Raw genomic sequence first — 6,072 nt, 5'->3', positions numbered from 1 at the left:
ATATACAGGGCAAAGTCAGAGCTTTTATATTTGAGTTTATTCTTTTTTGTTTGTTTGTTTTTTGTTTGTTTTTTTTTGAGTTTATTCTTTTTTTAACTTTTAAAACTGTATTGTAGTAGAATATTAAAACAAAAACAATAGCAAATAATGAGCTATGATTATAATCCTTCACTCATTCACTACTGCATATAAAATACCAGCAGTGTTCTTCACTGATCCCATTAAGATGTCTGACACTGAACATCACCTCTAGGATGATGTTCACCATCCTCATATGCTTCCCCATTGTAACGGTGCAGTCTTTCCTGATTGGGATCAAAGTCCATCAGTTCTATCTGGTCCATTTCATCAGTCTCTTCCACTTCCTTGCTCTCAGGTAGGAGTTTTTCCAGCCAAAGAAATTTTATCAGGAGAGAGAAAGCCGTTCTTGGGGAAGTTTACCTTAAATTCGATGATTAGGCAACCCTTCTCATATGGTCTACGATAAATTGTCATGCCTTCGTTTACCACACACTTGATATCCCCATGCTTGACAGTCTGACCTGGATGAGAGGTGATAACGATGGTTTGGTTGTCAAGAGTAGATACTGCCTTTCGAGAGCCGCGCAGGGCTTCAACCAGCTGTATATCCACACACATGAAAAGATCTCCTCGCTGAGTAAAAACAGCATGGTCCTTCTGATCTAAAACAATGATAACATTTCCTGGTTCTAGTCCTGGTTCTTGGTCTCCCTCACCACGGAATGTTACCTTCTGGCCATCTTTCATGCCTTTGTCAGTATGCACTTCTAGAATCTTCTTCTCTTGAACTATCTTCCTTCCGTTGCAGCTTTTACATCTATCTTTAGGACTGATCCGTTCCCCATGGCCCTGGCACTCTATGCACACAGACTGAATTTGCTGAACCATTCTAGGTCCTATCTGATGAATTCTTTTTTTTTTTTTAAAGAAGTTTATTTTTTTATTTATGATAGTCACAGAGAGAGAGAGAGAGGCAGAGACATAGGCAGAGGGAGAAGCAGGCTTCATGCACCGGGAGCCCGACGTGGGATTCGATCCCGGGTCTCCAGGATCGCGCCCTGAGCCAAAGGCAGGCGCTAAACCGCTGCGCCACCCAGGGATCCCCTATCTGATGAATTCTTATTTGCATTCCAGTACATCGACAATTGGGACAACATTCAACTACTCCTTTCTTACCACCTTGGCCTTCACATTTATTGCAAATCACGTTCTTTTACAGAGCTAGTTTTCTTGTTGCACCATTATATAAATCTTCTAAGGTTACTGAGAGTTGATGTACAATATTTTTACCTGTCCTTTCTCTCTGCATCCTTCCTCTTCCTCCAAAAAACATATCAAAGTTGTCCACGGGGGAACCAAAACCACCACCAGCTCCACCTTCTTTAATTGCCTGTTCTCTTCCTTTGTCATATAATTCCCTTTTCTCTGCATCAAAGAGCACTTCCTAAGCTTGAGAAATCTGTTTAAACTTCTCTCCTTCCTGTAAGCCTTTTTCAATTCCTTCTGGGTGGCATCTGCTTTGACCGCCAAAACATCATAGTAAGTAAGTGGTTTCTTTCACCATTTTCTACAGCCAGTGAGAGCACCGAGGAGGGTGTGGGGGAGTGGGAAGGAGAGCGTTGCTGGGCACAGCTTGGGCAGCCGGGACTCCTCCACGTCTCACAGAGCGTTCTGGAAAGTTCGATCAACTTTTTTTTTTAAACCTTTATTTTTGAGAACTGTACTTCTAAGAGGATTTATAAACAATGCTATGAGTTTATCAAATGAGTTCATTTTCCTTGTGATAGAGCAAAAGCTTTGAGTGGCTTTAGGCTACAGTGCATCTCAGTGGGCTCCTAATTCCCAAAATTTAAAGATAGACAAGGTCTAGTATCTCTTGTCTCAATTACATCTAGTAAATGAAAGTGAGTTTATATATACATATTTTTTTTACCTATTGTGAAGAGTTACAAATCCATGTGTCCAAAACAGTTTCCGGGTGCCCCATTTCTCAGTTGTTTGAGCATCCAGCTCTTGGATTTGGCTCACGTCATGATCTTGGGGGTTGTGGAACTGAGCCCTTCATCAGGTTCTGTTCTCAGTGTGGAGTTTGTTCCTCTCCCTACCCCCTGCTGTGCTCTTTCTAAAATAAATAAAATCTTTAAAACAAAAACAAAAGCAAACGAAACAAAATAAAATAGTTTCAAAAGGGCATGCGTGTGACTTTTATTTACTTTTTTTTCATTGTTTTAAACTTTAATATTTGAGTAGAGTTGATACAGTGTTACATTAGCTTCATGTGTAAAACATAATGATTCAACTTCACTGTATGTTATGCTATGCTCAGGACAAGTGTAGCTACCATCTGTCACCATATACAAGCCTATATGTGACTTAAAATAAAGGAAGAATAAGAGGTAATATTGTTAATCCATTAAGGTTTTTGGACTTTACTTGATATCATAATGTAGCTTACCATGTCCTGACTACTATAGAAATATTCTCTGATTTTTAAAAATATTAATGAGTATAGGAACATGTTGATACATAAAAGTAAATGTATCTAACATTTGTCATTTCATACACTTCCTACTTTTCTCATTTTCTATATGTGCATGACACTGTGTTAAGCATAGATATGCCATATTGCAAACTGATCTCTCTGTAGAATTACATGTAAGTACCTAAAAATTTTACTGTGACACTGTGACATGACATATATAAATATATATGTTATTTCATATTAATATATTATTCATGTATATTTCATATATATTAGCTAAGATTTTCATTGTTGAAACCTCAAATAATTTCAGAAGACATAGTTTATTAATTCCTTTGGTATGAAAGTAAGAGTGGCAAAATCTTATCACTCACTTTATAGACAGTTATACAGAAACACTTAAAGACTAAAAGACAGTGATGATAGGAGAGAATTTAAGTCCCCTTTTCTAGCCCTCACATGTTTTCTATATTTCAACTTGTATAAGCTCATTCTCTGCTATACATTTGGCAATTGGGAAATGAGAGAAAATTTTCTCTCTGGGGAGCAAAATGACACTGATAAACTTTGCAGAGACTCGACTGCCACCACTTCTCCAACTTAAAGGACTTTTCCTTTTTGACACAGAAAATTCAGTAGTTATAAATGAAAAAGAAAAAACTTAAAAAGAAAATTTCTTCAAAGAACTAGTTTAGAGTAAAAAATAAGAGTAAAAAATAAGAAGCATCAGAAGAAATATAAGGTCATCAAAATTACTCAGAAAAAAGAGGATTTTCTTTTTTCTTTTTTTTTATAAACAAATCTGAATCATCTCTAAAGGTATAATTAACTGAGATGGAAAAGAGAACACTGCACCAAACTATAAGTAGGTCAGCTCATTTGAGGTTCTTGGCTGCATAGGCTCTGACAGCTGGCTGAATATATATATATATATATATATATATATATATATATATATATATATATAATATTATATATATAGTATGCGGGTTCCAGTGATTTATTAGTCTTTCTTTCCCTAATGTCTGTTATATACATTTTTTTAAAAGTGGAAAAGAAAACCTATAGCTTTTCCTTTTTGCTTAGCAAAGACCTACACTGGAGACTTGAGTGTAATTATGAAATGGAGTTAGCTGTATCCAAGTACATGAAACACATTTTTAATTACGTTTAAACACAGAGGAACTATGATTAATGAAAGAAAGTTTTGGTATTTTTCTAGTGCTATAGATATTTTACCTAAATTTTACTTCAGATAATAATTTCTAACATTTTAAATACTGAACATAACTCTTTCTCACTAAACACCCATAGACAATTGAACACAGAAGTATTAGTATTCCTCCCCTTAAAAATCCTTAAATTTTCCAAGTAATAAAATTCTAGGAAAGTGAAAGTGACCTGTTTCCAGACACAAGCAAATCCCCCCATGCCTGATTCATGAGATTCATTTGACCCATTTCAAGGACGTCTGCAGCAATTCATCACTTGTGTCTCCCTAAGTAACCAATTATTTTTAATATTCCATTGGGGAAAGTGTGCTTAATTGTATCTTCATTTTGGAAAGCTAAATCCTATACTTTGAACATATTTGAAATACTTTCTCTCTGAATCTTGGCTTGTAATTATTTTTTAAAGAGTTTATTTATTTATTCATGAGAGACACACAGAGAGAGGCAGAGACATAGGCAGAGGAAGAAGCAGGCTCTCTGTAGGGAGCCCAATGCAGAACTCGATACTGGGACCCCGGGATCACCACCTGAGCGAAAGGTAGATGCTCAACCACTGAGCCACCCAGGGACTCCTTGGATTGTAATTGTAACTATGCCTATTACCCCATTCTTGACACTCTTCCGACCACTTTTACTTAACAAACCATCTCTTTTTTAATTCATGTCATGGCAGTCTTTGCAGACCCAGCTCAAGTGAAACTGCTATAATCTCCTTACTGCCTCAAATCTCTGCAAGTGGTCTTCTGCTCCCATCACCCTACGAATGATATAGATGATTATATTACTAAGACCAGTGGAAAATATGGTCCATATATCACCTAAAATTAGCCAGAGGTGAGAATATTATAATTTGTATCTCATTTATTACTTTTTTTCCTTATATGACTTCCAAGAAATTACATTTCTGTCTCTCTTTGTCTTCTTTCAGAGCTAGTATTCTCTAACCAGTTTCTCCAGAAAAGCTGCAAATAATCTCTGCTCCACATTTCCTTACTGTCTTTGAAATATTTGTGTAACTATAGGCTGATGCGTATAAAATTTATACGTTCAACACACACACTTTTATTAGTACTTCATCATTATTATCTGATGTGTATATAAAACAACACATTTAAAATTGAGCTAATATTCAAAAGGTACTTATAATAGACCCTGGCCTACAGTAAACAAGCATTTCTTGTATAGAAATACATGTTGCATAGTGGAGTGTTTAGAAGTATAAACTTTATTGCCAGCCAAGCCAGATCTGAAGAATAACTTTAATAAATATGATATCATAATACTTGCTTCATACTGTTACAGTCTTTATGATGATTAAATAAAATACTTATCACACTGGGCAGTGTGTAGAAATGCCTGGATAGGTTATTATTATTATTTTTAAATTTTTTATTTATTTATTCATGAGAGAAACAGAGAGAGGTGGAGAAATAGGCAGAGGGAGAGGCAGGCTCCCCAGAGTGAGACTGATGTGAGACTCGATCCCAGGACCCCACGATCACCATCTGAGCCAAAGGCAGATGCTCAACCACCAAGCCATCCAGGCACTCCTAGATAGGTTATTATTATTGTTAATAACACTTAAAAACAGACCACATATTCTATTTAATTTTCCTCCTACATGTCCATGAAATCTTAACCCCATTATAACATTCTTAGCAACACGGCTTTAGATCAATTCCTTATCATTTGTTGCTTATATTGCTGGAATATTCTTCTAATAAGATCTTCACCACTCAAATTAATTTCCCAAAAACTCAGTTAAAATATTATTCAAAAAATCAAAATCGGTCATAGTACTCCTACACTTAAATTTATTCATGGTTTTGCATGTATTTACTGAATACTTTTAAACTCCTGCTTAAAGCATTCAAGATTTTCTTCTACGTTTTCCTCCCATCACCAACACTCTTACATTCTATGTTACAACCATACTCAATCACTTTTAGTACTCCTGATGGATCATGTTATCTGTCATGTTTGGGCCTTTGATATGAAGTACATTCTATACTGTCTCAAGTTTCTCTGGTTTGCATAGCACATTATTTTCTTTCCCTCAAAATTTTTCGATCCTTCAATCTCAGTTCTTAAACCCTTTTGCAGTCTTACATGGTATTCTGTGTATTTCCTACTGTAACACATAATAACTTATATTTTAAGCATCAGTTCACTTGTCAGAAGAACAGGGAATATGATTGTCATTGTATTCTTCATGCCCAGCCCAGTACCTGGTACATTGCATGACAGTAAGAGTTATGACAGAATATGAGTAAAGTGATATCGAATCCAAGCATCATCAATTTTAATCTAAGATCTGTGAAGGTAAGAATTATATAT

General features: G+C 35.7%; 1 pseudogene; it reads right to left on the bottom strand.

Annotated features, from left to right (window-relative positions):
• Positions 1-221: 221 nt before the first annotated feature.
• Positions 222-4,488, bottom strand: LOC121495221 (annotated as a pseudogene).
• Between the last annotated feature and the right edge of the window lie 1,584 nt (positions 4,489-6,072).

The sequence above is a fragment of the Vulpes lagopus genome, chromosome 7 (assembly GCF_018345385.1).
Source record: "Vulpes lagopus strain Blue_001 chromosome 7, ASM1834538v1, whole genome shotgun sequence".
Taxonomy (NCBI): Eukaryota; Metazoa; Chordata; class Mammalia; order Carnivora; family Canidae; genus Vulpes; species Vulpes lagopus.
The sequence above is the reverse complement of the archived record's forward strand: the minus strand, read 5'-3'. Positions and strand labels throughout refer to the sequence as shown.